Here is a 17,910-nt window from a genome sequence, read left to right as displayed (position 1 = left end):
ATATCTTGCCACTACCATACACCCACAAATAATTATTGTATTTTTTCTTATTTTTTTAAGTCGTATTTTTATTTTTCCACTCATTTTTTTCATTTTCTTGATTTATTTATTAATAAAATATATCATTTTCTAGTTTTTCTTATCCCACTCACTTCATCATGTTAACAATCAATTTATCTACCATATTCTCCCCATGGGAACATATTTCCCCCACCCGAAACGGAAAAACTAGCATTTTACCACTTAAAATCCGCTTTTTGAGCTTACGAGAATTAAATAAAGCATGTAAATCATTGCAAACTCAGAATTTTCTGATACACAGTAATTATTCATAATGCAAACAGCACACGCACAAATTTTCATCCAATAAGAACATAATTATCATCATAAACTATCAAAAATCCTTCATTTTCCTTCATAAAAATGGTCATACCGTGTTTTTCGTAACCCGAGATGCTTTGAATGCATGCATAACCAGCAGACAGAGCCTCCATAGCTCTCAATCTAATGCTACTCTTCATTCTTCAGCATCTTCATCAATCTTCATCATCACTTTCTTCATTCTTCCTTCATCAAGATGCCACACATGAACAGCCCATAGAGAAGAGAGAGAGGGAGGAGAGAGAAAGACTAGATCTGGTTCTCTTCATTCAATCCATCATTCCACGATCAAAGGATGGTGATAAGACCAGCCAAGAGAGGGAAGATCAACCCCATGATTGATTGTATGGGTTGCTTTCAGCCTGCATACTCCATCTCCATCATGAGAGGGTGTAAAAAACAGCCGCCATGTTGCTCCACGTTTTTTCTTCATCTTCCTCACGTTTTTTCCATCAAGATTGCATAAATTTTTTTTGGGGGGGGGGGGGGGGGGGGGTCCAAGGATCCCAAAAGGCACACCCAATTTTGGCCTTAAACTTGTCCACCTCTTCAAATCTTGACCATTTTGCGGTCACTTCCCCATCCTGGCTCCAATTTGAGCTTTGAAAAATCCTAGGCGTCCGCATCCCGCATTGACTGGAAACTCTTGACATCCCGCATGGCAGTCTAAAAGATTATCAAAAATTCACAAGTGTCACTCGGACGCCTTTTAAGAGCCGTCTTTCACTTGGTGCTTAAAATCGTCCTAGCTGGAGCCGCCGCCTTCAATGTTAAATATTTTCCCCCTAAATTCCAGATTTTTTGGCAAATTTTAGATACATCCTAGGCTCAAAACTCTACTCTCAATTATATTGGAAGTTGATTACACTAATTCCGACTCTATAGAAGATATACAAAATTCCATGAGGTTATTCTGCCCACCAAGATTCCACCCTTGTAACTAGTATTAGGGTTCTAGGATCCCATCCTGGGTCATGAAGGGGCTCGTCAATTTCCAAGAGTAATGAGAAATTTACAGTCACAACCCCCCCTGGCATCCACATTTCCTACTACCTGACACCATCCCTATGGATAGACCTTCCGCACTAAGGAGCCAATCTAAGCCTCTCGAAGTGATAACCGTGACCCCCTTGGAGTAGGGTCTCGCATCTAGCTTGGGGGTAGCCTAGTGGAATCTCTCCTTTTATCCTGTTTATCGACGTTTTTAATTAGAGATCTAAATTCTAGCAAACATAGACAATCCTGTCAAACATATAGCACTAATGCAATGACAATCACACATTGTGCAGCTCACAACTTCACATAACCAAGGTAGACCTTAACCTAAGGTAACTTTACAATCTAAGTAGGATTCTCCTCCCCATAAAGAAGTGTTGAGTACATCTCTTTCAACTTTGTTATGCAAGGTATGAGTTTCTCGCCTAGGGCTAACTTACCCAACATAAGCGATACCTTTGAATAAATTATTTTTGAAGAATATGCAATATTCATCCATTTCAATTTTGGGGTTTGTATGTAATATGTTAGACTACTAGGATGGTCTAATTTGTTCTTCAGACTTTTGGATCCCATCTAATATTTCCTTAATGTTGAACTATCCTAGGAAATAACAATTTTTCTTTAGTTGGTACCTAGAAAAATACGGCGATGATGACCTAACAATATGATTTACAAGACTTTTAAATAGAATTTTACTTTATTATAACAAGCGCTATTCAATACTTATCCTTGTCGTGTTCGATATATTGAGCTATTATACTTTAACTAATCTCAAGTGCACCTACAGTCCTTTACTCATTTTATGCAATGCAACTAGAAATTCTTTTTGTGTGCTAACTAATGCACAGCTTGCACTTCTATTCATAATATCCTATCGCATACATTGCTCCATAATACTAAGTTCTTTATTTATGCAACCATCTACACAAAATACCTAATAGTTTAGTATCTAGTGTGGCTTTCTACTTCATAACCTATACAATATCCTCCTACAACTATTACTATCATGGTTCTATGGATTATAACCCTAACTAATCTTTTTCATGACATGTAACTACAAATCACATGTAGTAGTTATCAATTTATGCATGCACTAATGCACATTCTAGATGAAAGCTATCATATCATGTAAGTGCAAGTATAGAAGCTAATATTTTATGTACTTAATTTTTATATGGATGCTATCCATGCAATCTCACAAGTAGTTCGTGCACTATTTAATGCAAAAGCTAACATTTTATGTGAAATTTTAGCAAAAATATTATTATTTTATGTGTCGATATGAAAACAATAGCCTATTTTTGAGATGTGAGCAACCTAGTTTGGCACGATGACATTGGGAAATTCATCTTTGCTTGCAATTGTGTTCGCCACACTAGATGTTCCATTGGCAGTGTCAACTTCAACAACCTCGAGCACTCTCACATTTCTAGCAATACCTGTTCCTTGGCCAGTTGCAGTGGTTCTCATGGTCTTTGCATCTCGTTGCTTTGGTGCCATCGTTGAGAGTGGGGTTGAGAGATAAAGAAGGAGGGTTGAACTGGGAGAGCGATGTCGTATTGCTGCGCATTCGAGGTGTGTAAACCACCCGAAAGTAGTGTGTGCGATTTCATACTTTATGCACACTTAGTTTTTGTGATTACATTTATGCTCTGCGTATTCAATCTATGTTGAACTGGGTCAAGGAGAGAAGACATTACAACTATTTGAATAAATGCATGAGGAGGATATCCCTCTGGATAATATCACACTTGTCTGTGCTTTAAAAGCTACAAAGAAAGTAATTATATTAGCACCTTTTGCAGATGCCCCAATGTTGTGATGGGTGTTAATGAGGAAAAATACAAACCAGAGATGCAAATTGTATCAAATGCCAGTTGTTCAACGAACTGTCTAGCTTCGCTTGCAAAGGTTATACGCCAAGAGTTTGGAATTATTGAGGGTCTGATGACTGAGGTCTATGTAACTACTGCAACTCAAAAGACAGTGGATGGTTCTTCTAGGAAGGACTGGGGAGGAGAAAAATAGTACAGTACAAAACATCATTCCTAGCTCAACTGGTGCTGCAAAGGCAGTGGGAAAGGTGCTACCTGCGCTGAATGGTAAGTTGACTGGCATGGCATTTAGAGTTCCGACTCCTAATGTTTCAGTTGTTGATTTAACTTGCCAACTGGAAAAAGATGCTTCTTACGATGAAGTTAAGGCAGCAGTCAAAGCTACGTCTGAAAGTTTAATGAAAGGGATCCTTGAATATACTGAGGATGATGTGGTCTCTACCGACTTTGTTGGGGATGAGAGGTCTAGCATCTTTGATGCAAGGCAGGCATTGCTCTGAACAAAATAAATTTATGAAGTTTGTGGCATGATCTGACAATGAATGGGGCTACAGCAACCGAGTGGTGGATCTCATCAGCCATATTGTTTTGGTTGCTGCTGGCAAGAAATATTGAGTTCTTCAAATCTATGCGACTTCGAGGTTGGGCCTGTCATTAAGCTGGTGGTTGTTCGGGACAGAGCCGCGCTTTAGGGGAAGAAGAGCCGTGCTTTGAGGGGAGAATAACGACGAAAATAGCTGGGGGCAGAAGAGCTGGGAGGGGACGATAAAGCATTGGTGAACTCTATTAAAGGAAAGGGGAAGAAAAGGAGCGAGGCTAATTGGGGGGGGCGCAGAATTGGGGAAAGATGAAGCATCGGAGATGGCAGAAGAAGAACGAGAGCAAAATACAAAGCATCAGAGGAGTTTGAAGAAGGAGAAGGCTATGACAAAGTATCGACAACAAAGAAGGAAATAGAGATGATGATGTAGAAGACAAAAACGACATTGCTCGTCAACTAGTGGCAGGCAATGGTGTTGAAAACATTGTCGAAGTGATAGAAGGATTTGTCGAAGAAATAGATCTACCTGAACAAGTTGTTGTCTTTATATCTGAGTGGATGGGGTACTTCCTTGTTCGTGAATCAATGTTTGATTCTGTCATTCATGCTCGTGATTGGTGGTTAAAACCAACAGGAATCATGGATGAGGGTGTGAATTGAGGAGGTAAAGACCTGTTGCTACGAAAGCAGGAGGAGAAATCAGAAGGCGGAAGGTCTTCCCGATCGAGAGAGAGCACGCAGAGACCTTTCAGGGAGGACTCGGATTCCAGCGATGGCTACCCGCATTCCGCAGACTCTGAGAGCGCGTCCTGAGGCAATTCCTGTAGCCGCAGAAGCCGTCAGGCGTGCTCCGAACGTCGTCAGGGAGATCTGTTATGGCCTTGCCGTCAGGATTACGCGGATGGCAATGATGAAAATTAACGGAAGAATGAACGAGAGAGTAAATTAATATGGAAAAACAGAGTAAAGTAATCAGGCCAATGATTGCTTGTGTGTGTTCGAAGAAAAAGAAGATAGCAGAAAATGATAGAGGAATGCAAAAGAAACGAAAGGAAACACTAACCTGTAGGCGAAGATGGCCAGTTGGAGAAAGAAGGCCGTTGCAGTAGAGATAAAGAGGATTAAAGGATGAATATAATGATGAGGCCACGAAGTTCTGGAGGCAGTCGTAACTGTGACAAATGTGTCTGGTGAACACGGACAAAGGGAAGCAAATTCGCCAACAAATGTTGCTGTGAACGGAGAGCTATCGAGGCAGGATTTTCAGGAATCAAGGTGTGCAGAGACAAGGGCCATTGGAGGAAGGCAAATGCTCTATTAAAGCAAACTCTGAACCTCTGGACCTCACAAAGGATAATGTCCGGCAAGTTCTACAAGATGTGAGAAGCGACCTTCTGCAGTTCTTTGAACTTCTATGGCAGATGTGACAGATTTGGCTGATTCATGAAGCTTTGATTGAAGGGCTGGCTCTGGCACGAGAGATCCATTATTATAATGTGACTAAGCAACTATCTGCAAAAGCGTATCCTGAACATAGTTGAAGATGGAATTGAAAACGAGGCACAGCTTGAAAATAGTCCGGCCAATTTTGATTTAAGAAGAATAAAAGCAGTTGTGCAAGACTTGTCAGTGCATGTTAGTGATCCATTATCATAATAAATCACAGCAAATTATTGTTATTCCTGAGATCAGATCAAACTATGGTCTTACAAACAGACAAATAACACAAAAAAAAAAAACTGCAAAATTACATGACTGTTTAAATATTTCAGATTAAAATTACGGTGCCTTACAGAAAAGATGACATGACACAGGCAGAAAATTTTGTTAAGAAGAACAACTCTCTTTTGCATTACAATCTATGAACTGCATGGTCCAGTAAAGGCATAATGACTCTACTAGCATTGTATTTTGCCTTATACAGGGTTGTATAGGAAAGAAAGACCTGCTTACAGTTTATTGGATGAAGATGCTTTTGTTGATATGTATGCTAAATGAGGGATCCTAGAGAACAGATAAATTGTCATAACGTGAACTTGCTTGATTGATCTTCTATCCTGGAATTAGTCAAGGATCTCTGTGGTTGCGACATTGTTTTCACAAACCCTTCGACATCTTTGGTGAACCCGACGTGAAAGCGTCGCAGAAATTTCAGGATGGGAGATACTTCAGCTTCTATTTCAGCTTCTTCTACAACTCCAGCTGCCTCTACTTCAGCTCCATCAATGACTGCTGCATCAAGTACTTCAACGGAGGATCTAAAACAGATTTTGCAGAATATGTCCATGTATATGCAGCTCCAAAATCAGCAAACACAAATGTATATGCAGCAGCAACAACAATTGCATCAACAGCAGTTGTCTCAGCAAAGGCAACTCTACTCGGAGCAGGAGAATGCAAACAGCGCGACTAAGGCTATTGAAGCAGTTGAGAGTGAGAAGAAGCTATTTGACGGGCGTAATGTTTCAGCATATTTGAAGACATATGAGATCAAGATGGGGTTTTTTGGAGTTCCTGCTGGACTTATGAGTAAGTACTTCCTTCGTCTTGTCACACCTGCTTTGAGAACAAAAGTGACTGATTTGTTTATTCAAAATACACATTGGCAAGATTTTAAGAAGGCTCTTAAAGAAGAATATTTCCTTGAGGACTTTGGTATGGCTACTCGACGGTCATTCCGAGAGTGGGTCTACATGCCAAACAAAGGTCTTGCTGCTTCGGAGTTGATTCGAGAATTCGAAGAGAGGTATAGTCAGCTTGATGTCATTGAACAAAGAGCATTGGATGTTGAAAAAGTTGAGCTTTTCTTGCAAGCTGCAGATCCTGCTCTTCAAGAAGAATTGGGTGAGCTTCTTGAAGATCGCACAAAGCCTATGGGTCTTAAAACTGATTGGCAGGATGCTCAGGATGCAGTTTCAACTTTGACCAAGAGGAGGATATGGAAGACTCGCCTACAGAATGGTTCCATGACGCCTACACCATCATCAGCTCCTATGCCTACTTCTATTCCTGTTATTTCTTCTCCTCCTCAGCCAGTTTCTTGGCCTATGCCAGTGCCTACAGTTTCTACTCCACCTATTCATCCTGTTCCACGACCGATGCCTACACCTTCTGCTCCAAAACCATCCGCTCCATCGGTGCCTACCTCTATTGATGATATAATCAAAGGAATCACAGATTTGATACTTGAGTCAGTCAAAGCGGAGTTGGTGGGTAAGTTGAAGGAGCAGTTTGCTTCGACTGCGCCTGCTACTTCTTCTAGTGCTCCTACTGCACCTAGGAGTGCTCCTAGTGCTCCTAGTGCTCCTAGTGCTCCTAGGAGAGATCGGAGATGTATTTGGTGTGATAGTATGGAGCATCAACATTGCAGGGATTGTGACTCTTTCCAGGATGCAAGGAGGCAGAATTTGGTATATTGGGGACAAGATGGTAAGATTTGGTTGACTGAGACAGGAGCTCCACTTGCTACCAACTTTGGTAAAGGTGGAATGAAGAAGTTAGTGGAGGACATGGCTGCGCGTACTTCTTATGTGACGGCTAGAGGTGATGCTTCTGCATATGGAGTACAGATTGAGAAGGGATCAGAGACTCAGTCCGCACTATGGACTTATGCTATGGAGACTGCAAACAAGGGGAAAATTCAGCAAACTGTTTTGACTAGCGCAGGCTCTAGCATCAGATCAGAGACAGGATGGGACTCGCCTGTTGACAGGTATTCTATTTATGCTTATTTGGCTAAATCTCATGGTGCAGATGTATTTGTTGAGGAGAAGCGTAAGAGGGATGAAGACAATCCGAGTGCAGTTAAGAAGACTAGAGGGGGTGAGTTTGTTACTCCACCTACTGCAGGACCGTCTTCACGATCAGGGCCAGATCGACAGATGGAGGATGCTCAAAAGAGGGAAAAGAGGCAAGAGCCTAGAGAGAGAAAGCAGCCAGGATTCAGATTGATGTCCGACATTGAGACATCTACAGATATGAAGAAAATCTTTAATGATAAGATACTTGGCAGTGAGGTGACTTTCACTATTTCTGAGATTTTGGGCATCTCAAAAAGAGAGTTTCAGGATCAGTTTCAGGAGGTCCTGAAGAGGAAAAGACATGCATTGGCTACCACTGATACACAGGGAGTTTTGATTAGAGAGTTGGATGAGGATGATGATGAGGTTATGGTTGATAATGCATCTGTTTTGCCGCAGGTAGAGAAGAGGGTTCAGCCTATGCATTATGCTGAAATTGATGAGCCTGTTTTGATACCGCGTAGTCACTTTTCGCGGAGCCATTGGGCTAGGGCAACTACAGAGACGATGGTAAAGGTTGGAGAAAAACAGGTGCCTTATGTTGCATTGGTTGATCATGGTTCAGAGATTAATCTCATTGTTCGTGGAGTTTATGAGAGTAACAAATGGCCTATGGATGTAGAGCATGGGTGGCGTATGAGAGCCGCCAATAACACTGCAGGTGATTTATATGCTGCTTGCCCTAGTGTCAGGGTTTCTATTGGTGATGTAGAGGAGGATTTTCATTTCTTTGTGCAGGATTCATGCTCGTATCCCATAATTCTTGGACAGCCATTCATTACAGAGATGCGCATGGAGACAAAGGTCATGGATGATGGATCTGCTTATGCACGGATTCGCAGTAAAGATGGTATGAGAGCAGTTCAGTTTATGACTGTATGTGTGAACCATGTTAGAAACAGGGATACTCTCAGAGATGCACCCTTGCCCACTGTGAGGGATTCGGGTTTTCATTAGGTACCGCCGTTTCGCGAGACGACGGTGGTACAGAGGAGAGGAGATTGGAGTTCTCGCCTCCTGGCAGCAGCAGTGTTTTCTCCTCCGGTTATGTTGGGATTTCAGCAAACAGTTCGATGAGCTATCAGAAGACTTCTAGATTGTCTAGAGCTGCCAGGCAGTATATATGCAGGAAGGAGAAAAATTTGAAAAATGCAGGAATTTTGGAGGATGATGAGCACATAGATGGTATGTATGACAGTGTGATTTGTGCAGATACGATGACAGAGATGGGAGATATGCTGAAAACTGATATGCTGAATTGTCATGGTAATGTATTAGTGCAATCCCTGGACATGTTTCATGAAATTGCAGATTTTATGTCACAGATTGAGTCAGAGGCTGAGGAAACTCAGCAAAGAGTGTTGAGTGCTGAAGAAATTCAGCAAACAGAGTTTCCAGCTGGTTATGATCAGCTTTCAGAGAGACAGAGGGCTGAAAAATTTCAGCCAACAGAGTTTACTGCTGAAATATTTCAGCATTCAGAGTTTGGGGCTGTTCCTATGCAGTCCATAGAGCAGAGGGCTGAGAATATTCAGCCATTGGAGTGCAGAATTGCTGATTTACAGCAAGGTTTATGTAATGCAGAAGAGCATAATGAAGCCAGGGTTGACACGAAGTACAAAACTGTGGATAAGAAGGTGAAGCCGGTTGCTGTACCGCTTCCACCTGACAGTGATCAGCAAATAGAGAGGGCTGCTAAACAGCAAATTTTGAGGAATCCAGAGCATATTGGTCATAAATTTTCAGCAGAGACACTTGCTGAATTGAAAATTGGAAATGGTGATTTCTTGTTACCCATGGAGAAGCAATGCTTTCAGGAGATGCTTGAGCGTCATGGAAGGGGATTTGCTTTTGTCCCACATGAGATTGGATGTGTGAATCCTGATATTGTTGCTCCTATGGTTATTTTTACCATTCCTCATATTCCATGGAATCTCCGACCTATTCCAGTGCCTAAAGCACACTTGCCAAAGTTGATTGATTTGTTGAATGAGAAAATCAGGATGGGAATCCTTGAGCCTTCATCTGCACCATACTCAAACAGGTGGTTTATAGTTCCAAAGAAGAATGGTACTCTTCGATTTATTCAGGACATGCAGCCAGTAAACAGAGTTACTATCAGGAATGTTGGTATTGGTCCAGTTGTGGATGAGTTTGCAGAGGCATTTGCTGGACGTGCCATCTATTCTTTGGGTGATTTGTATTCAGGATATGATCAGTTTCAGCTGGCTTTGGAAAGCAGGGACATAACCACCATGAGAACTCCTATTGGGCTTGTCAGGATGTGTACCTTGCCTCAAGGTGCCACTAATTCTGTTGCGCATATGATGAATGCCATGCATAAGGTCCTTCGTGATTACATACCTCAGCTTACTATGCCTTTCTTGGATGATGTGCCCATTAAGGGGTGTGCAGAAGAAGAGAAGAATGAGAGCCTAAATGAGCAGGGATGCAGATACTTTGTGGCTGATCATATTTCAGCATGTGAGAAGATTTTGACCAGGTTAGAAGAAGTGAACTTGACACTTTCAGGGCAAAAATCTGTTTTTGGAGTGAATGAGGTTGTTATTGTTGGGCATATGTGTGGATATTATGGCAGGAAACCCTCACCTGATAAGGTGAATGCTATAGGCAAGATTGCAGAGTATTGTTCTACCACTTCTGAGGTACGGAGATTCATTGGTGCTTGTGTGTTTTATATGATTTGGATACCTCATTTTGCACACATTGCAGATTGTTTGTATCAGTTGCTTCGAAAGGGGCAGAAATTTTATTGGGATGAGAGCCACACTAGAGCCATGCGGAAATTGAAGAAGTTATTGCAGAATGCTCCTACTCTCAAGAAAGCGGATTATAATTGTGATAGGCCTATTGTATTGACAGTTGACACTAGTCCAATTGGCATAGGTTGGGCTGTGGGTCAAGATGATGCAGATGGAAATAGGTATGCTATTCGGTTTGGGGCGAAAGTCCTAAACGAGAGACAGAGGAGATATCCGCAAATCAAGAGGGAGTTATTGGGAATTGTTACGGCTCTCAAATGTGACAAGGAGTACTTTATTGGAGCTTCAGTTGTGGTAGAGACAGATTGCTTGCCATTGATTGGTATGATCACGAGTTGTTCTACTCCGGATATAGCTATGTTGAGATGGATTGCATACATCAAGTCATTAAATCCGGAATTTAAACACATAGCAGGGAAGGATAATCCAGTGGCAGATATGTTGTCTAGAGCCAGGTATGATGATGAGGAGACTCTACTTGCAGAAGAGGATGATGCAGAAATTTCAGCCACTATGGTTGATCATGTTTGTCATGTCTTTGATATTATGGCTTTTGCAGAAGAACTTTATGTTGGAGATTGGTTGCAGATTGGCAGGTACCTTAGTACACTAAGCAAAAGAGATGAATGGACAGATGAAGAGTTTAAGAAGATCAGTAGGAAAGCCTATGGTTATTTTCTCAAGGATGGATTTCTTTGGAAGCATCTGAAGAAAAGAGGCGGATTACCTTTGCGGGTTGTCTGCGATAGAGAGACACAGTTACAGGTGATGAGGGAGTTTCATGAGAGTCCATGGGCTGGTCATAGAGGAGTATGGGCTACTTATGAGAAGATCAGGGAGAAATATTGGTGGAAAGGCATGTACAGAGATGTTTCTCACTTTGTTGAGACTTGCAGAGACTGCCAGATGTATTCAGTTGTGCGTCATAGAGATGAGCTTCATCCGACCTATCCGCTATGCATTCATTATAAGTGGGTAGTTGATTTGGTTACCATGCCTATGGGTCTATGGCAGATGAGGTACATTGTTTTGGCTAGAGAGGATCTTACCAATCATGTTGAGGGCAGATCTTTGAGAACGAAGACCACTAGTGCAGTGTGTAAGTTCTTATTGGAGAAAATTTTCTGCAGGTATGGTTGTGTGGGTAAGATCACTGCGGATCATGGTGAATTGGATGCAGATGAAGCTAGGGAGTTTTTCTCTCAGTTAGGAATCAAATTGGCTCTAACCACAGCATACAATCCAGAGGGAAATGGGAAGAGTGAAAGAGGGCATCCACCAATAGTGAAAGCATTAGCCAAAGCATGCAGAGGACGGATTGGAGAATGGCCAAGACTTCTACCATTTGCTTTATGGGCTGATCGTACGACTCATAGTGTTACTACAGGATATATGCCTGCAGAGTTGATGTATGGTCAGAAACCTGTTATGCCGATTGAGACTTGTGCTTTGACTTGGTCAGTTTTACCATGGCAGGAGGATTTGACGAGAGAGGAGCTCTTAGCTCTTCGGATTCGACAGTTGGAGAGGAGACCTGAGGATATTCAGCTAGCTATTGACAGGTTGAAAGTTGCTAGACTAAGGAACAAGGACAGGTTTGATAGCAGGCATCGCTTGCGGCCTAGAGCAATAGAAGAGGGAGATTGGGTATTGGTCTTTGATAGCAGCCTTGAAAATCAGCATACTGCACTTCGGAAGATGGTGAAAAGATGGTTTGGGCCATACATAGTTAGACATGTCTTTGATAATGCAACATATGAGCTGACTGAATTGGATGGGACAGTGCTTAGAGTACCTATTGCTGGAAAAAGAATCAAAATTTTCAAGAAAATAGATGATGAGGATTATGCATTGGAAGAATTTTCGAGAGAAGAGCAACGTCAAGAAACTCCAATGGAAGAGACAGATGATATGGCTGAAAATCTTGTTGATCTACCAGAAATGCATAACGAAGAGATTGATTTGTTTGTGGATCTTGATGATAATGATCATGGGTAAGTTGGCCCATCCGGAGGATGCGCAGGATTAGAGGGGGTGGATGTCGTATTGCTGCGCATTCGAGGTGTGTAAACCACCCGAAAGTAGTGTGTGCGATTTCATACTTTATGCACACTTAGTTTTTGTGATTACATTTATGCTCTGCGTATTCAATCTATGTTGAACTGGGTCAAGGAGAGAAGACATTACAACTATTTGAATAAATGCATGAGGAGGATATCCCTCTGGATAATATCACACTTGTCTGTGCTTTAAAAGCTACAAAGAAAGTAATTATATTAGCACCTTTTGCAGATGCCCCAATGTTGTGATGGGTGTTAATGAGGAAAAATACAAACCAGAGATGCAAATTGTATCAAATGCCAGTTGTTCAACGAACTGTCTAGCTTCGCTTGCAAAGGTTATACGCCAAGAGTTTGGAATTATTGAGGGTTTGATGACTGAGGTCTATGTAACTACTGCAACTCAAAAGACAGTGGATGGTTCTTCTAGGAAGGACTGGGGAGGAGAAAAATAGTACAGTACAAAACATCATTCCTAGCTCAACTGGTGCTGCAAAGGCAGTGGGAAAGGTGCTACCTGCGCTGAATGGTAAGTTGACTGGCATGGCATTTAGAGTTCCGACTCCTAATGTTTCAGTTGTTGATTTAACTTGCCAACTGGAAAAAGATGCTTCTTACGATGAAGTTAAGGCAGCAGTCAAAGCTGCGTCTGAAAGTTTAATGAAAGGGATCCTTGAATATACTGAGGATGATGTGGTCTCTACCGACTTTGTTGGGGATGAGAGGTCTAGCATCTTTGATGCAAGGCAGGCATTGCTCTGAACAAAATAAATTTATGAAGTTTGTGGCATGATCTGACAATGAATGGGGCTACAGCAACCGAGTGGTGGATCTCATCAGCCATATTGTTTTGGTTGCTGCTGGCAAGAAATATTGAGTTCTTCAAATCTATGCGACTTCGAGGTTGGGCCTGTCATTAAGCTGGTGGTTGTTCGGGACAGAGCCGCGCTTTAGGGGAAGAAGAGCCGTGCTTTGAGGGGAGAATAACGACGGAAATAGCTGGGGGCAGAAGAGCTGGGAGGCGACGATAAAGCATTGGTGAACTCTATTAAAGGAAAGGGGAAGAAAAGGAGCGAGGCTAATTGGGGGGGGGCGCAGAATTGGGGAAAGATGAAGCATCGGAGATGGCAGAAGAAGAACGAGAGCAAAATACAAAGCATCAGAGGAGTTTGAAGAAGGAGAAGGCTATGACAAAGTATCGACAACAAAGAAGGAAATAGAGATGATGATGTAGAAGACAAAAACGACATTGCTCGTCAACTAGTGGCAGGCAATGGTGTTGAAAACATTGTCGAAGTGATAGAAGGATTTGTCGAAGAAATAGATCTACCTGAACAAGTTGTTGTCTTTATATCTGAGTGGATGGGGTACTTCCTTGTTCGTGAATCAATGTTTGATTTTGTCATTCATGCTCGTGATTGGTGGTTAAAACCAACAGGAATCATGGATGAGGGTGTGAATTGAGGAGGTAAAGACCTGTTGCTACGAAAGCAGGAGGAGAAATCAGAAGGCGGAAGGTCTTCCCGATCGAGAGAGAGCGCGCAGAGACCTTTCAGGGAGGACTCGGATTCTAGCGATGGCTACCCGCATTCCGCAGACTCTGAGAGTGCGTCCTGAGGCAATTCCTGTAGCCGCAGAAGCCGCCAGGCGTGCTCCGAACGTCGTCAGGGAGATCTGTTATGGCCTTGCCGTCAGGATTACGCGGATGGCAATGATGAAAATTAACGGAAGAATGAACGAGAGAGTAAATTAATATGGAAAAACAGAGTAAAGTAATCAGGCCAATGATTGCTTGTGTGTGTTCGAAGAAAAAGAAGATAGCAGAAAATGATAGATGAATGCAAAAGAAACGAAAGGAAACACTAACCTGTAGGCGAAGATGGCCAGTTGGAGAAAGAAGGCCGTTGCAGCAGAGATAAAGAGGATTAAAGGATGAATATAACGATGAGGCCACGAAGTTCTGGAGGTAGTCGTAACTGTGACAAATGTGTCTGGTGAACACGGGCAAAGGGAAGCAAATTCGCCAACAAATGTTGCTGTGAACGGAGAGCTATCGAGGCAGGATTTTCAGGAATCAAGGTGCGCAGAGACAAGGGCCATTGGAGGAAGGCAAATGCTCTATTAAAGCAAACTCTGAACCTCTGGACCTCACAAAGGATAATGTTCGGCAAGTTCTACAAGATGTGAGAAGCGACCTTCTGCAGTTCTTTGAACTTCTATGGCAGATGTGACAGATTTGGCTGATTCATGAAGCTTTGATTGAAGGGCCGGCTCTGGCACGAGAGATCCATTATTATAGTGTGACTAAACAACTATCTGCAAAAGCGTATCCTGAACATAGTTGAAGATGGAATTGAAAACGAGGCACAGCTTGAAAATAGTCCGGCCAATTTTGATTTAAGAAGAATAAAAGCAGTTGTGCAAGACTTGTCAGTGCATGTTAGTGATCCATTATCATAATAAATCACAGCAAATTATTGTTATTCCTGAGATCAGATCAAACTATGGTCTTACAAACAGACAAATAACACAAAAAAAAAACTGCAAAATTACATGACTGTTTAAATATTTCAGATTAAAATTACGGTGCCTTACAGAAAAGATGACATGACACAGGCAGAAAATTTTGTTAAGAAGAACAACTCTCTTTTGCATTACAATCTATGAACTGCATGGTCCAGTAAAGGCATAATGACTCTACTAGCATTGTATTTTGCCTTATACAGGGTTGTATAGGAAAGAAAGACCTGCTTACAGTTTATTGGATGAAGATGCTTTTGTTGATATGTATGCTAAATGAGGGATCCTAGAGAACAGATAAATTGTCATAACGTGAACTTGCTTGATTGATCTTCTATCCTGGAATTAGTCAAGGATCTCTGTGGTTGCGACATTGCTTTCACAAACCCTTCGACAGCGTGAGCAAAGATTTCCTAGTTAATGATTGAGAGAAAGGGGGGTTGAGTTAGCTATCTCTTTCCCTTACTCTCTATTCCCACTAACTCCCTATCCTCACTAACTCCCTATTCTCATTAACTCTTTCTCTCTCTCTCTCTCTCTCTTTAATAAACACACGCTCTCTGTCTCTCTAACTCTCCCTCGCAACCTCTCCGAGCATCTTCCTTCTGCATTTTCAAGTAGAGGGTGTGTCTTTATATAGGTAGATGGGAGTACATGCTACCTCTCCCTTCCTTTCTCTTTCTCCTCCCTTTTTTCCATAATAGCTCCTTCTCTCTCATAGTTTTAAAAGAGAAATGGGAGAGTGTGAGAGAAGATTGCCTAGTCGATGATCGAGAGAGAGGGGATTGAGTTAGCAATCCCTTTCACTAACTCTCTATTCCTACTAACTCCCTATCCTCACTAACTCCTTCTCTCTCTCTCTCTCTCTCTCTCTCTCTCTCTCTCTCTCTCTCTCTCTCTCTCTCTCTCTCTCTCTCTCTCTCTCTCTCTCTCTCTCTCTTTGTGTTTCTCTAACTCTCTCTCGCAACCTCTTGGAGCATCCTCTTTCTACATTTTCAAGTAGAGGGTTTACTTTTATATAGGCAGAAGGAGTACGTGCTACCTCTCCCTTCCCTTCTCTTTCTCCTCCCTTTTTGCCATTATAGCTCCTTCTCTCTGAGTTTTAGATTGGGCGTTTTTTTATAATGTGTTTATTCAAGGGGTGATGATGGCGTCAGTGATGATGACAATCGCAAACTATTCATCGTGCATATTCGAGAGGCCGCGACCTTTTTGGCAGTGATAACCTCTCAATTCACAACTTTTTATAATGTTAATTATAACGTTATAACATTTATAACAAGTATTATTATATAACTTATATAATGTATAAGTTATATTACATTTTTACTAACCTTACTAACTTACTTATAAATTAAGTAACTTTTAAAATAACTAATCAAAAATTTGTTCGTCGAAGAAAGAAAGAAAAGATTTTTTTTTTGAAGACACAGGGATGTTACATTCTTAGTGTAGAAGACCTAGTACTTCCAAATCGAGTCCATAGTCACTTTTAATATGCTCAGTGAGTAGGACAAGCTAGGTTTCCTTGACCATGACATGAAGGGAAGTTGGATAATCATATGGAGAAGAAAGCAGAAGAGATCTTCGAAAACCAACCCTTTCTTATCATGTTGAAAGGGTAAGATAATGTATTTTAGGTTTGGTGGATCCAAGATTACAATCAAAGAAGTGCATGTGTATCATGTTTTCATGCATAAGGAGTTTCACCTTGAGCCCACTGCCTATAATCTCCCTTTCCATAGACCCAACTATCAGTGCATTTTGGTTACATATACTTTTTGGTATGAATGAAGGTCAATGTTTCCTATTCACCTTGTAACTTATAAGACCATTTAATGTAAATAGACATATATCCATCAAGTGTCCAAGGGTGGTAGCTAGTAGAATATGTGGTAGATATTCTGGATATAATCTAGCTTTACAAGGGTGGACCAAAGTGGCTCTAGCTTAGAGGGGCATACTTTTTTATGAACACTTTTGCATACCACCTCCCTTGAGTGGGCAATGGGGAACCTTGTCTAGCCTTCCCCTTCTAGATTTCAAGAGCAGAGAGTGGCCGTTACCAGATTCTAGAATAAGTGAGAGTTATAGGTGTAACATTTTTCACGAGGTGCAAAAATGCCTAAAGCCCAACATTTCAAGTAATCAAAGCAAAATATCCACTTTTATGCCTATAGCCATTTTCATGGACTTCTTCTCCAACATTGAAGTCCAAACCTCAAGAACTATGTTCCTAGTAAGGCACTAGATGTAAACAATATCCTAGAGTTTGCAAATGCAATCTTGGATACAAAGGTACAAGATGGAATCACTTGCAAGGTACAACTAGATTTTGTTATATGTTAGTATATGATTACCACTCAAAACTTCATCATGACATTTTTGTATAGAAGATGACACTTTGTTTGTGGAAAATTGGTGCCACTAGACCAAGACATAAGGGATTTTTCTAAAAATTCATTACAAGATATTTATGTTTGTCTAGATGGTGAACTTTTGATCATTATGAATGTAGGGTCAATGTGCACATTATGACAATGGAGGATGAACTTGCACAATGAAGACATCCAACTTCCTACTTCATTTAGCTTCTATGTTGATGATAAAAAGGTGCATTGCTATTTACATTATTTATCTTACTTTACATTCACATTATCAAAGGAATTGTTTGCACCACATTATCTCTAACTACTCTCTCGATGTTTGCCAGGTCCCAATAAGAAAAGAAAAGAGCTTCATGTATAAAGAGATAACAAACAATATTGTGCATCTGCATTACCAATAGTAGCCCAGTAGAGCTACCTCTAAGGACTACACAATTACAAGATAGTAGGCACCTACTTGTGGGATCCAAGGAGATACACCTAACATTATGTATTGGACTATGAAATAAATATACAAGCTATCATCACCTAAGAAGTCCATCTACACTTACAATCACTAAATAAAGCTAGCATCATCCTGTAAAGAGACAAAATTGTTGCAACG

At 41.3% G+C, this 17,910-nt stretch overlaps 2 pseudogenes; both read left to right on the top strand.

The window, feature by feature from the left end:
• Window positions 1-3,094: 3,094 nt before the first annotated feature.
• Window positions 3,095-5,297, top strand: LOC148034804 (glyceraldehyde-3-phosphate dehydrogenase, cytosolic-like; annotated as a pseudogene).
• A 7,243-nt stretch (window positions 5,298-12,540) lies between these two features.
• Window positions 12,541-13,276, top strand: LOC148034803 (glyceraldehyde-3-phosphate dehydrogenase GAPCP2, chloroplastic pseudogene; annotated as a pseudogene).
• Window positions 13,277-17,910: the final 4,634 nt, after the last annotated feature.

The sequence above is a fragment of the Lygodium microphyllum genome, chromosome 6 (assembly GCF_053477565.2).
Source record: "Lygodium microphyllum isolate KBCC chromosome 6, Lygodium_microphyllum_v1.1.10, whole genome shotgun sequence".
Taxonomy (NCBI): domain Eukaryota; kingdom Viridiplantae; phylum Streptophyta; class Polypodiopsida; order Schizaeales; family Lygodiaceae; genus Lygodium; species Lygodium microphyllum.
Note: the sequence above shows the minus strand (reverse complement) of the source record. Positions and strands in the feature narration are given on the sequence as shown.